Source organism: Hemibagrus wyckioides, linkage group LG10 (assembly GCF_019097595.1).
Source record: "Hemibagrus wyckioides isolate EC202008001 linkage group LG10, SWU_Hwy_1.0, whole genome shotgun sequence".
Classification (NCBI taxonomy): domain Eukaryota; kingdom Metazoa; phylum Chordata; class Actinopteri; order Siluriformes; family Bagridae; genus Hemibagrus; species Hemibagrus wyckioides.
The window spans coordinates 24,756,117-24,771,679 of record NC_080719.1 but is presented as its reverse complement, the minus strand read 5'-3'; the positions used below and the strand labels follow the sequence as shown (position 1 = coordinate 24,771,679).

The following is a 15,563-nucleotide window of genomic DNA, read 5'->3' as shown; positions in this document are numbered from 1 at the left end:
CCAGACGCCATAAAGCTTAGAAGCACCATGCACCATGTCTGTTCACAGTGACCAGATGTTAAGCTCTTTTTTTTTTTTAATTCAGTGATCAACTTCAAGCTTTATAGAGTCATCCCACGTATTTCAGAGCACTCTGCTGTTGATTATTTTCCAATAATGCCATATTTAAAGTGGGTCATTCTTTACTACATCACTTTTTATTGAGGAACATCCACAAAACAAGTTTGGCTGCAGTTATCGCTTATGTTACAGCAGCTTTTTCTCACCAGCCTCTCGTTTCCTGACTCTTGAGGTTAATACAGCAGAAGCGCTTACTGAGAAACTGCAGCATGTAAACTGCTCTGTCCTAAAGATTCTTCGTGTGATGGAAAATGTGAACCTCATTCGAGCGCATGAATAGAAACCTGTGATTTGCCTTGCAGCTGGATTGCCTGTCACAGCTGCGGTTGCAGAAAAATTAATCAACACCTTCAGACGAATTCGACAGCGCTGTGGTGTATTTCAACCCTACAACACTTAGCATAAAAGCGAACGAATGGCGAAACCCACATGCTCACATTAAGTGAGGCTCGCGTCAGTTCCCGACTGTAGCTGGTGTTAAACAGGACTCAGAAAACCTTGTCATCACCTGACAAGTGTTCTTCACGCTCCATCTCTTCACTTGTGTTCATTTTTCTAACCCCACCCAAAAAAAGTTAGCTTTCAGCACAAGAATGTGTTAACAAGCTTCCAGCACTCGGGAGTAAACTGTGAAGTTCCTGTCGCTCTCTCTTCCTGCCAGCACGAATGTCCTTAGTCGTGCTGTGGGCTGTAAATATAAACGCTCTCATGACTGTGTAACTAACTCAGCTCTTAATTTTAAGAGATTTCAAGATACTTAATAAATCACACAGTGATTCAATACATAAACAAAAACATGATCCAGGGACGAATAAATCACTATCCCAGGTACAAGAAAGTTTCGTGTCTGTAAAAACAAGTTGTCACGTAAAGAAGGATGCACATGTAAGCATTTAAGACACTTCCTGGTGGTGCTGCATGCCTCAGTACTGCACTACACACATGGAGTGAGACGATCTGGCTAATACTACACAGTTTTATTTTACTGGGTGAATTAATGAGACTACATGGACAACATGCAGGACTTTAACTCACACACACTCCTAACGGCTGTCATGGTCACCTCACGGTTACGCTTCAAGAGAATCTAAAGATGCCTGAAAGACATCAAATCTTTTTTGGGGCTTAACTAGCTAGCTTGTTATACCTTATTATGTTAGCTACAACTATCAGGATTCTGAACAAACAAAATATCTGACTGGTCAGCACATTGAGGTTTCCCTTTCCCAGTGGGCTAGCTAATAAAATTCCTGATTTGTCTACTGCTTTTTATCTGGCAACTCTCATTACTGACAGTTCTCTGTATAAAGCTCAGCAGATCAACAGACCTTGCACTTTTTGCTGCATCCTCCGTGAGGTCAGAACGAGTCGCTCTCCTTTCTTTATCCTCTCCAGCCATTCTTGAGACACGCCGCCCACTCCACACCGCGATGAGCCAATTCGGCACTGATGGATGTTTAAAACCGATACGATGCTAAACGGCTGTTCTATTAAACAAAATCCACTATGAGCCTTGCTACAATCTTTTAAAGTGTCCTCAAAACAAGATCTGACTAAATCTTTGCTGCTAATCGCTGAGCTTAGGGGAAGAATAACAGTGGTCCTGTGCTAATGATACTGCACTGGTTCTCTCCGGTGAACTTGACCTCCAGGTCACACACAGCACTAAAGGTTACATAACCCTGGTGAGGAGGAGGAGGAGGAAGAGGAGGAGAACCACTCTGCTTTGAAGACATCTGACTGTATATGTAAAATATGAGCAACAAATCATCAAAAAATTGTCCTTAAGACTCTTATTAGTCTCTGAGTTAATTCTTAAAGATGACAAAAAAATCAAAGACTGTAAATACCAGTGACACAGTCATTTTGTCATATTACCTGAACTGAAAGAGACAGAACTTAAGAGTTAGAGTCTGGAACTAAAACTAGCACGAAAAATAGTCTAACTAAATTTAAAAAATAAATAAACACAAATAAACAAATAAATAATCAATGTGAATTTTTTTTTCCAATTATACCAAAAACTGTAATAACTTGTTTCAAAATATTTTTTTTTTCCTGCTGTGTCCATATTTACTTCCTTATTTACTTTATTTACTACCTTATTTAAAAAAAGAGAGACACAAACAAATCCCTACATATCACAGAAACATCTCAAGAACAGATAGGTCAAGGTCAGTCATGACTTTAATCCTGGTAGCCGATGGTCGTTGCTGTGGACGTGCTGCCCGCTGTTTGAAGGAGCCGGTCCATACTAATGCAAAGCAAACGGTGTTTCTAATCGCTTTAACACTCATTAAATAAACTCTTCTTCTTAAAGCTCGGACACCTAGTTAGCCTTTTATCGGTCAAAAAATGTGTTTCTTCTGTTGAAAAGCTATTTAAAATTTAAAACCTGAATCTGTTTTATTATAAGCCGGGATTTCGGTCCATATCGGGAACCTGAAACTGTATTTGACACGCATCATCAGAGCGGTCAGAACAAGAACACCATTCAAAATGTTAGTGAAATAAGGGAAGTGGGCGGGGCTACCAAGAGATTCCAATTAATAAACTTGAGGTTCCTTATCTGAGGTTCCTTATCTCCTTATAGGGTCTTATCTGCCCTTTCAATTATTTTTTTTTTTTTTGCTTAATCTCTCTGTACTCTCTGCCAGTTAGAGAGAACCACAGCTGGGTGTATAAGGAGACATCACTGGTTTCTCAAAGATGTGCTAAAATAAAGACAACCATCCAGTTTCACCATGATGATTCTACTTCCTGTGCCTTCTGTCACCGTTTATACAACATTTAACACCAAAACCACACCTCTCCATGGTCAGTGAAACAAAATAAGGCCAACAAAATGCACAAAGATCAGATTGTGCAGACGTTTTAGGACATTTTAAACCAACTCACAACCTCAGCGTTTATTTCAGTATGTATTTGTGTTCAGAATGAATGAGAGAGAATTGTAAGGTCGCAAAATATATATATGCATCTTCTCAGTCATGTGATATGCTACATTTTAGTCCCATTGACCGGAAGAGAGGACAGTGAGGGAAACGCCATTATAATGTGTAACACAAATGTGGAACAGAATAAAATGTGGTAGTAATATGGTCAGTGACAGGATGCTATGATGTGGTCCAATTTTATGTATGTGTGTATATATACACACATACATACATATATACATACATATATACACACACACATACATATACATTATATATATATATATATATATATATATATATATATATATATATATATATATATATATATATATATATATATATATATATATATATATATATATATATATGTGTGTGTGTGTGTGTGTGTGTATTTTTCATCAAAATTTTAAATCTGGACACTGGATAGTCCAATCAGGCATGAATGTAATATGGAGTTGTCCCGCCCTTTGCAGCTACAACAGCTTCAACTCTTCTGGGAAGGCTTTCCACAAGGTTTAGGAGTGTGTTTATGGGAATTTTTGACCATTCCTCTAGAAGTGCATTTGTGAGGTCAGACACTGATGCTGGACAAGAAGGTCTGGCTCACAGTCTCCACTCTAATTCATCCCAAAGGTGTTCTATCAGGTTGTGGTCAGGACTCTGTGCAGGCCAGTCAAGTCCCTCCACACCAAACTCACTCATCCATGTCTTTATGGACCTTGCTTTGGTCACTGGTGTGCAGTCATGTTGGAACAGGAAGGGGTCATCCCCAAACTGTTCCCACAAAGAGCATGAAATTGTCCAAAATGTCTTGGTATGAAGCTGAAGCATTAAGAGTTCCTTTCACTGGAACTAAGGGACCGAGCCCAACCCCTGAATTCAATGATTTGGAGGGGTGTCCCAAAACTTTTGGCAGTATAGGGTATGTGTTTAACAGGACGCCTTCCTCCTGGCAGTCCGTTTTTGTGAAGCAGAAGTGTGAATAAAATAAAACCTCCAGAAGAAATGATCATGTGAGAGGAACTGTGTGCGTCGCGAGAAGAAACAGATGAAGCGAGGTGATAATTTGACGCCTGGGAAAGCTCACACTGCTAGTGGGCTGTGAGGACACTCGGCCTTGATGATCGCTTGTTGTTGGTTTTTTTTTCCCTAAATTTAACAATGCTGGCTCACGATTTGTGTCTGGTGAGGAATCTGTGGCAGAGCGGTCATTAAACCCTCAGGCCTGTTTTCATTCGGCCAAATGACTGACTGACTATTTAAACCAATAAAATGTTGGGAAAGACGGGGTTTTATTTGGAATAAATTGTTATCAGACATCGTTCTGGGCTTGTGGAAATGTGTGCGGATGAAACGGAGTCAGCGAGTTTTACAGGAGCCGCCCGGTACGACCTTGCTGTGGTTTATGACTCGTTGATGTTTTCATGGACAAAAAGGTCGGCTAAAGTGATAACTGGTGTGTACTTTAAGACTCCGCCTCCTGGTGAACGTCTGATGCACATCACAAATCTTCAGATACAACTCACTGTCTGAGTGGAAGCCAAGACAATGTACAATGGTCAAGAAGTCACTGACGCCAGCCTACATGTTTGCATGGTCACTTCGCGTAATAAAAAAGGGTCTTGGTTGAAAGACTGATGCAGTCCCAAAAACCTCAAGCCAGAAGCTGGACCGGAACCAAAACTGACCAGTCTGTTACAAGTACAAAAGGACGGTTCTCGATCAGTCTCAGTACCTTGCCTGTGTAAGGGGTTATATGTATGCATCGCAAAGTGTTTATACATAAATAAGAACAAAGGTCATCTTTTGGTGGGGTTTGTTTTCCTCCAACCACCGCAACGGTGTCCAAGTTCTATTTCAAGATATAGGTCAAAACTTCAATAAGGGTTTTTCTTGGTTGCCACGTGCAGCCGGAAACATGCATCTTTTTTTTATTTATAACCTTAAGCAGGACAAAGGAAATTGAACTCTTTAGAAATAGTGAAAATACGACACCACACCACAGGACGGTGCAACGGTCAGTGATGGCCTAAATGTAACCAGTAATCCTTCTAAAGATGGGAACTGCTCATTTTTGGGAAGGAAAACAAAAGAAGCTAACAGCAGAAATATTATATAATGAACTACAAACACACCGTTTCACGTTGGAGGTCAAAGGTCACTCATTAAATTCGATCATGAGAGTGATCGCATATGAAAGAGGAAAAAAAGTTCAGATTATAGTATAAAAGCATTTATGATGAACCTTTATTTCAAAATTGGAAATAAAATGCTTTAGTTTAAATCTGATATGACAAGGTATGTTTTTTCAAACAAAAACTTTAACAGCTTGCTTCCACAAATCACAAGCTTTTGCTGGACCTCTGAAACGATCCGACGGTGGACTTAGTTTTCATCCAGTCTTAGACTGAAAAACAAGATTAACGGGACCTCTACAGGATCATTCACCTAGCTTTAGAAGCCGAAATCCTCCTCTTCGTGTATAAACTCAAACGTTTTCTTTAGGTTGTCAGACGTGAATGCTTCAATGAAAGTTTCCTGACCCTCCACGGTTCTCGTCCAGCTGCTGTGTTCCTGACCCGACCGTTGAAGTCTCAGTGAAACATCCTCAGTCACTCTGATTACATAACTGTGTTTGCGAAAGCCACACACAAACACTATTTCCATAAGGGCTTACGTCAATGCACTGTCCATCAAGTCTTCTTTGATTAATCTTTAAATCCCTTGCTTGGATGTTTAACGTATTTTAAGATCTTTCTGGGCCTCCTGTATTGTAGCCGTCTGTAGCAGGAGGATGCCAGAGCACGTAGAGTGAGCGAGATTAATAACCGCTGCTCAAACAAAATGCAAGACAACAGAACCTCCGACTCCCTGAACCATTAATCTTCACTAACAGATGAAGTACATGCAAAAGTATGTATAAGCTAATACACGATCACGTTCGCTCTGTGGAATAATGCAACAATCTGGTGGCTTAGAAACCACTGTATCTATTACACCAGAAAAATAATAAAATCAAAATACACCGGTCAGCCATAACATTATGACCAGGTGAAGTGAACAAGACTGAGTATCTCCTCATCATGGCACCTGTTAGTGGGTGGGATATATTAGGCAGCAAGTCAACATTTTGTCCTCAAAGTTGATGTTAGAAGCAGGAAAAATGGACAAGCGTAAGGATTTGAGCGAGTTTGACCAAAAGGTCCAAATTGTGATGGCTAGACCACTGGATCAGAGCATCTCCAAAACTGCAGCTCTTGTGGGGTGTTCCCGGTCTGCAGTGGTCAGTATCTATCAAAAGTGGTCCAAGGAAGGAACAGTGGTGAACCGGAGACAGGGTCATGGGTGAAAATAAGAGTGTTGATTCAATTCCTGGGAAATGATCAGGAGTAATGTTCAGATGTTTTTAAAAGACACATAATACGGACATTTTTAGAAAAACTGAACATCGGAAATTAGTGCCAAAATGTCTCGTCAGAAGTGCGGCACTGTAAAGTTCACACGATGAATCATTTGTGAGAAAAGGTGATAAACAAGCTGAAGTGTTTGAAACACAAATTCCACCAAATCTACCGCGTGTGCAATCTGCTATAACACAACTTTTAGAGCAAATATGAACAAACGCATACTGAAAAAATCCTGAGAATTTAAACATCACCTTTGTCCGCATCAGTAAAACGTGTCAAGAAGCAGCACAGGCAAAACGTGAGATTTTCAGCGTGTGGTGCGTTCTCTCAGACAGGAAATGTGTGTGTATGCTAATCATGTAATGCAAATTAAATTCCAAAAAATTTTAAAAATCACATCACATCTAAAAGCATGGTTCTGATCCGTTCACACAAGTGATCTCTGAATAAATCAGAAGTAAGGGGTGAGGTGTCAAAAATAAAACATTCCTTACACTCCACGTAGACCTCAGGTGAACACACACACGCGCCTGATCTTTACCTGAGAGAAATCATAACGTGTGTAAGAGATAACCGTGTTAGGAAACGTGTGTGTGTATATGAGTATGAGAGAAGTTGATCTGTTACTGATTTATCACAAAAAGAGATACGACACAAAGGAGAGTTTTCTTCAGAAGCTCCATCTGATAACGTACAACCCTCAGTCTCAATCAACCCTCAATCCTTAAGTCTTGATGCTCTGACAAGTTGAATCAGAAGATGTCTGTACTTAACTGTTCTGTGTTTTAAACTCCGCTAGGATGTGGTTTCGTGTCGGTGGGAGAGGAGGAGGGGATAGGAACCGGATGAGTGGCTCATGACTGAGTAATAAACCTTGGGTTAGTTCTACTAGCATTAAAAAAGAAAAAACCTGATATAACTAATGTTTACAAAAAACGACACCAACGTGTCAATCTCTAACTATAACCATCCGAACTGACCTTAATATGAAGAACACCAACACTGATCTAAAATATGTTAGGTCTCCCCTGCTTCAGTCTCATCGTCCACATCGCTTGGCATCATTGCCTTTACCTCCTTGTCAGCTAGTGCCATCCTCCTTAAATGGACATACGCATCTCCTCCATCACATGGGCATTGGATACGGCATCTACCTCGGAGAAATTAGACACTCTTCCAATGGATCACTGCAATCCTTTTACAAAATCTGGAGCCCTATAGTGGGTTTTGTTGAGAACCTAAGTGTAACACTCGGACCTTCTCATTAGAGTCATTAGATATTTTTATTTATTTATTTATTTAATAATTTATTTATCTTATTTTATCTATTTATTTCTTTGTTTTGTACTTTTTTAAAGTTTTATTTATTTATTTGATTTGTTTCATTTTTATTTATTTATATTATTTATTTATTTAATTTATTTTAATTAATTTATTTAATTTATTTATTTTTTGGCATCTTGGGATGATTGTGGGTGGGGCTTCTGTTGTATTGATCGTTTCTCCTCATCAGACATGTTTCTTTATGTAACTGAGGTGACATTTTGTACGCCTGCAAAAATTTAATAAAAAAAAAACTAAAATATGTTTTGAGAATGATTTTTTTTGACAGAACCATGATTTATGAATGGTGCCATTAATTCTGGAAAGGACTAAAACTTGTAATGGATGATTGAGTCATTAACAGAAGAGCAGCAGTTCCTCAGCTCTTAACATTTAGAAGTAGTCTTAAAAGGTGCTTTCACATATGCAGTGAGGGGCGTTTTCCTCTTCGATGTGAATTGTTTGTGCAGGTGTGAACACGGAGCTGACACACAGAACCAATAACAGGTCCAAGACCTTCTGAGCGAGATGGTCTTGATCCACTTCCAGAGTGGTTTGATTGAAGTAAATGAATCAATCCAGCTGCATGAAATGAACCAGACATGGTGCGAGTTTAGGGTTGTGGGCGACGTGTTTCTGCTGACGTGAGCTGCTAAAATAAGCCATGACGTGCAAAGTGAGCCAAAGGACAGAGCTGAAGTGCTGCTGAGTGGGCGGTTTTCTAGGGAGTTCGACCAATATAAAAAAATAAAATAAAAATAAACACTATACACCAGTCAGCCACAACACTGTGAGCAGTGACTGGTGAAGTGAATAAGACTGAGTATCTCCTCATCATGGCACCTGTTAGTGGGTGGGATATATTAGGCAGCAAGTCAACATTTTGTCCTCAAAGTTGATGTTAGAAGCAGGAACAATGGACAAGTGTAAGGATTTGAGCGAGTTTGACCAAAAGGGCCAAATTGTGATGGCTAGACCACTGGATCAGAGCATCTCCAAAACTGCAGCTCTTGTGGGGTGTTCCCGGTCTGCAGTGGTCAGTATCTATCAAAAGTGCTCCAAGGATGGAACAGTGGTGAACCGGAGACAGGGTCATGTACGGTCGAAGCTCATTGATACACGTGGGGAGAGAAGGCTGACCCGTGTGATCCGATCCAACAGACGAGCTACTGTTGATCAAACTGCTGAAGAAGTTAATGCTGGTTCTGATAGAAAGGGGTCAGAATACACAGTGCAGGACGGGTCAGGGCTGTTTTGGAAGGGACCAACGCAATATTAGGTAGGTGGTCATAATTTTATGTCTGATCGGTGTAGGTTAAACATTAAATATTTAGACTAGTCATTTCTATAATTATCTAGGAATTCATCTATGTGTGGGTGATTTCTTAGAACTTGATTTTTTTTACATTTTTCTGTCATCCACCTGAGATGAATCTGCACCAACATTTTTTGGGTCTTGGTTTAATGACGCACAGTGAGAAAACAAACCAAAACAGCAAACAAAAAATAATATAATGTTTCACATACTTGGAGACAAACAAAAAAAAAATGAAGGTGTGAAAGCGTTATAGTAGACATTTAAAACAACCAACTCTTAATACGACAGCACACCCGGCCAGGGTGTGACAGCACCATCGGTTTATTTTATGTTCTAACAGGTACAGACATGCTACAAGACCGCGCAATTCTGCATCTCTACACCAGAAAGCTACAGATCTGATCATAAAAAACTAATTAACAGTTTTCCAAATACCCGAATAACACGCACTGCTGATATGGGATGATGTAACTGATGTTTACGACACTGCTTCAACCTTAACCCAAAGTAACACCACTTACTACAACATGACGCCATGTGTTACTCATTTTAAACGTAATGGTGACGATGAGCGACGGCACACCATCGGACTATTGGAGAAAAAGGCCAGAGATGCTATAAAGTTCAGCAGAGTTTGACTTTTCGCCAACGGGACTGGATGCAACGTGAGGATTTGTGGGCGTCTGAACCCCTCATCAGAAAACACTTCCCTTTTCTGATATTCATTTAACAAAACTTCATCAAAGATCAGAAAGGAAGTGAAAGTGCAGTATTCCCATGAGAGTTTTAATTAGGACGTCAATGTTTGCACAAATTAGTCAAGTCAGGAAGGCTAGTGCAGGATTCGAGTCTGTTAATTACGATAAAATGCTTCGAACTTTCTTTCACAGTTAGTGGAAAAACACGCAGAAAAACATGGCAATGTTGACAAACCGCTGTGTAACTGTCGCTAAACTAGTGCTGGTTACAACTGTAGAGGTTTCAGCATGACACCTTAAACCTTACATCCGCTTTAACTACCACCTTACTCCTTATGGCCGCTTTAAAAACCAACATACCCCTTTACAACCGCTTTAACTACCACCTAACCCCTTTACAACCACTTTAACTACCACCTTACTCCTTACGGCCACTTTTACTACCACCTTACCCCTTACAGCCACTTTAAAAACCATCTTACCCCTTTACAACCACTTTAACTACCACCTTACCCCTTTACAACCACTTTAACTACCACCTTACTCCTTACAGCCACTTTAACTACCACCTTACCCCTTTACAGATGCTTTAACTACCACCTTACCCCTTACGGCCACTTTTACTACCACCTTACCCCTTACAGCCACTTTAAAAACCATCTTACCCCTTTACAACCACTTTAACTACCACCTTACCCCTTACAACCACTTTAACTACCACCTTACCCCATACAGCCGGTTTAACTACAACCTTACCCCTTTACAACCGCTTTAACTACCACTTCAACCCTTACAGCTGCTTTAACTACCACCTTACCCCTTTACAACTGCTTTAACTACTACCTTACCCCTTTACAGTCATTTTAACTACCACCTTACCCCTTTACAACTGCTTTAACTACCACCTTACCCCTTTACAGCTGCTTTAACTACCACCTTACCCCTTTACAGCTGCTTTAACTACCACCTTACCCCTTTACAACTGCTTTAACTACCACCTTACCCCTTTACAACCGCTTTAACTACCACCTTACCCCTTTACAGTCATTTTAACTACCACCTTACCCCTTTACAACTGCTTTAACTACCACTTCAACCCTTACAGCTGCTTTAACTACCACCTTACCCCTTTACAACTGCTTTAACTACCACCTTACCCCTTTACAGCTGCTTTAACTACCACCTTACCCCTTTACAACTGCTTTAACTACCACCTTACCCCTTTACAACTGCTTTAACTACCACCTTACCCCTTTACAGCTGCTTTAACTACCACCTTACCCCTTTACAGCTGCTTTAACTACCACCTTACCCCTTTACAGCTGCTTTAACTACCACCTTACCCCTTTACAACCGCTTTAACTACCACCTTACCCCTTTACAGTCATTTTAACTACCACCTTACCCCTTTACAACTGCTTTAACTACCACCTTAACCCTGTACAGCTGCTTTAAGTACTCTAGTGGAGTTCATACCTCGACGGGTCAGGGCTGTGGTGGCAGCAAAAGGGGGACCGACACAATATTAGGCTATTAGGCAGGTGGTCATAATGTTATGCCTGTTTTGAAACACATTTTATATATATATATATATATTAGACTTCATTTATAATAAATTTAGTCTTCAATTCTCAGCATTGGCTTGTGTGCTTTTAATAACATTTGTGACACATGAAGGTATTTATAGACGAGGTTATCACACTATGAAAATCTGGTTGCTACTACAGCAGAACTAAACAAGCAGCAGTAAAGTGAAACACCTACTGAGTGAGCAGGTTCTCTGACTAAGTAGCCACGGACACTTTTGAGGGCAAATTAAACTCCACCCACTCATCAGTATGGAACTAATTCAAGATCTCATAACATTTTCTACATCTTGTAAGAACACACTAAGTGCGAGCGGATGTTGGTGCTTGGACCCCTAAGCGAGTTGTGATGTAGCTCAGTGGTTAGGGTGTTGGATTAATGATCAGAAGGTTGAGAGTTTGAATCCCAGCTCCACCAAGTTGGGCCCCTGAGCAAGACCCTTAACCCTGAATTACTAAGTGTATTAAAAAAATGAGATCAAAATTTTAGTCGCTCTGGATGAAGGTGAGTTGAGGGCCTTGCTCAAGACCCCAGTGATGGCAGCTTGGTGGTGCTGGGGCTCGAATCCCGGATCTTCTGATCAACAACCCAGAGCCTTAACCAGATGACTTATCTTTGTGGAGCGATGTGTTAAAAAAAAAAAACAAATATCTGAGCAAGTTAGTAATAAATAATAATAAATAATAGTAACAATAATAAATTAAAACAACTAAAAAAGACCTGCCCCAGCTTAAAAACTACCAGTGAGGGAAGGAAAAGTGTCGAGAATTAGCTCTAGAAAGAAAAAACGCAAACTATCCCACATTGTGAAACTGCAAGCAACCATCTGTCCATGTTATCTCTGCACGGCAACCTTGAGGCCTTGGAGAAACAGGGTCAACGTGGTAGCACAGGACAGTCAGCTAAACAAGCTCATCAGCATGGAAGAGAGAGAGAGAGAGAGAGAGTCAAGTCCACTAGAGCACTGTCTGTCTGCTGAGCCACCATCCCATCCTCCATGTCTTGCATCAATCTGTCAAGCACCGGTTACATAACTGTGCCACTCTGTCCTAGGGAACAGAGCACGGCTATTCCAAACAAAAGCCTAGAAACGCTGCAGTGACCATTCTCTGCTAGCCGTTTCTCTCTCGGCCGGTCTGTGTTACGCTTTAAAAGTTCAACGCGTGTTATGAAAAGGAAAAGATTATCATCTCAGCCCCCAGCACAGGATCCGGTGACCTTTCAGGGGGATTCATTCAGAGTTGGGGCACCAGATTTAAGACTAGACCTCTAGACTGAGAAAGTACACTCTGAGAAGGGAGAAAACAGGCACATGTGAGCGCTCCACTCCTCCACCCGAGCTCTTCATATCCAAACTACTAACCAAACACAGAAACGGGGTCAGAACCCTAGCAGGAAACTACAGAACATTTCACAAAATGACTCATGAGGTAAAAACACACACACTAGCTCTGTGTGTGTGTGAATGTGTGTGTGAATGTGTGTGTGGGGTGTGTGTGTAACCTCTCAGAAGACTCCTGTCAGGGGTTTAGCTCTGACTCGGAGTTGCTCTCCCATCCCCCACCATCTCTCTCACACACACACACACACACACACACACACACACACACACAAGTAGTTCACAGCTACATTTGTCATGTGGAAATACAGACAGTTTTACAATAAACACTGTGATAGATTCACCACAAAATACTTAATAATATAAATCGTTAAAGTGTTTATTCAGAACTTATTCGGTGTTCAGTGACCTGAGTGTTATGAAACTGTTTAAGGCTAACTAGCTAGCATGTATGATGTTCAAATATTTATTAAAACTTGTGTTTGTTTGTTTTTAATTCGCATAACAGTAAAACAAAAAATAATATTTTATTGAATAATCAATCGTTCAAAAGCAAATCGATATAATAATAATAATAATAATAATAATAATAATAATAATGTGTGTTTTTTAAAATGCTAACAACGAGCGTTAAATTTTAAAATAAGACTTAATGCCTCGTGATATACTGTATTTACATACACGCGCAGGCAAACAGACTCGCGCTCTCCCTCTCTCGTGCGCGCACACACACACACACACACAGTGTGGCGCGCGCGCGCGCACACACACACACTCTCATACACACGCTGCCCATCCCCCACCCAGTCATATAAGCTAACCAAGGAACACCATTTTGAGTAAAAAAATAAAGACCATACGCCGTTATAATTACATCTCGCTCGTTTTGAAGCGTTCTGCACGCGCTAGCAGAACGATATGAGGAATAAACGGCAGAAATCCACACTTACTTCAATAATCCCGGGCGACACAAGGGGAGCCTTCTGTGCTGTGCTGCCTGTGTGGAATTTCCTCCTCCTCGGCTATTTTTTAAAACAGAGCGGCAATAAAGCGTTATAAGCCCGTTGTGAGGCGACGAGTCGCGAGTTAAATTCCCAAACAAGCGTCCGGTTCGCTTTGCGGCGGCGTAGAGGTGGCTTAAACGGTTTAAAAACACATATTTAAGAGCGAATGAGGTGCATTTGTGGGGCTGTTTGCTAGTGGAGAAAGCCAAACGGTTCAGGACCAGCCAACGGCTTCAGACACTCAAACACTGAAGCGGTGACTTTCCGCGCGAAAATGGTAGGAGGCCTGGGCGGCTGGCGCTGCAGCTTTGTTCAAACTGAAGCTCTCACACAATCTCTCTCTCACACACACACACTCACACACACACTCACACACACACACACACACACACACACACACACACACACACACACACGCTCTTTCATCGCTCTTTACCACACAAGCCCAATGTATATCTCTTTGTTTTTGTTTTTAATAAAATCCTATATAGAAATGTTGTCATTGTATGATATTAATATCTCACACCTAATACTTCATTATAAGACTAATATGTACAGGCTTCCTGTTTTTTTATAAGTAAATATAATAATAATACACCTCATCGCTGTCAAAGACACAAATATAAACATTTCAATTAGATTAAATTTCTACAACAGCATCCCTGACCATATATATATATATATATATATATATACAGACATATAGAAGATATTTTCTGTAGTAAGACTCATTCATGCACATTAATATGATAATATGATCCTAGACTCATTAAGAAAATGTTTACTGGTTAATGTGGTGAAGTTTTGTGTTTGTTTAATGTGTATGAGAGAGGTCAGCAGGGTCAGCGTTTTAACTATCAGGAAGGTTTCCTCCATGGGAGAGTCTTGAAAACTAAATGAAATGAAATACACTTTCTCAATATTTTCTGGTACAAACTTTAAGATAGAGAGAGGAACAGAAAACACTGCTGAGGGAGCGAGGGATGAGTCGAATGAGTGAATTATAAATGGATGAAAAAAAAGCACACACTCATTAATCAATAAAGCTTCTCATCGCTGGTACATCAGTGTGGAATAAAAGACTTCAGGACATGCTGTTATAATCAGAATAAATAAAAGTTTGATGTGGGATTGCTGACTTTTTAATCAAACTTCATAATAAAATGGAATTAAAAGACTGTTGGCTCAGCATTTTGTTTGTAAGATGTTTATTTGACGTTAATGGAAGGAGTCTCCAGTGTCAGCTGTCGGGTTAAGTGGGAAGTTTTAAGGAATGTGGAGCTTTGGGTTTTCTCACAAGTTTCACAAAATAAGTTTTAAAAAAATGTTTTTGCCAAATAGTGTAAATGTTGAAATTTTTTAAAAGGTAACTACACGGATTTTAAAAAGTATCACATCCTTATGTGTTTTTTATTATTATTTTTAAGTCAGCACTGGAAGGTTGGTGTAGTATAAATAGAATAAAAGACACCTGCGCTTTAATAGGAAAATAATCAACATGAGGATAAGGACCAGCGCTCACTAACATCCTGAAACATCCTGTCCTTAAACATTACAGTACATCCATCATGTGTCAGTCCTCACTCATGCACTTTTTTATTGTTTTAGTTTGGTTCATAATCAAACACAAAACTTATATATATATATATTTTTTTTATATAGACATTTTTATTTTTTTAATTTATTTTGTGTGTCTGTGTTGTTTCTTGTAACTGTCTAAGCTGCTGTAACACAAGAATTTCCCTCATGGGATCAATAAAGTCCATCTATCTATCTATCTATCTATCTATCTATCTATCTATCTATCTATCTTATACACACAGACTCA

The 15,563-nt window shown here is 40.0% G+C and overlaps 1 protein-coding gene across 1 annotated transcript in view; it reads right to left on the bottom strand.

The window, feature by feature from the left end:
• tbl1xr1a (TBL1X/Y related 1a) overlaps positions 1–13,984 on the bottom strand; it is a 61,308-nt gene extending 47,324 nt beyond the window's left edge. Inside the window, exon 1 of the mRNA XM_058400869.1 lies at positions 13,682–13,984. The gene's annotated coding sequence lies outside the window, so the exon portion shown is untranslated. The remainder of the gene's footprint in view (positions 1–13,681) is intronic.
• Positions 13,985–15,563: the final 1,579 nt, after the last annotated feature.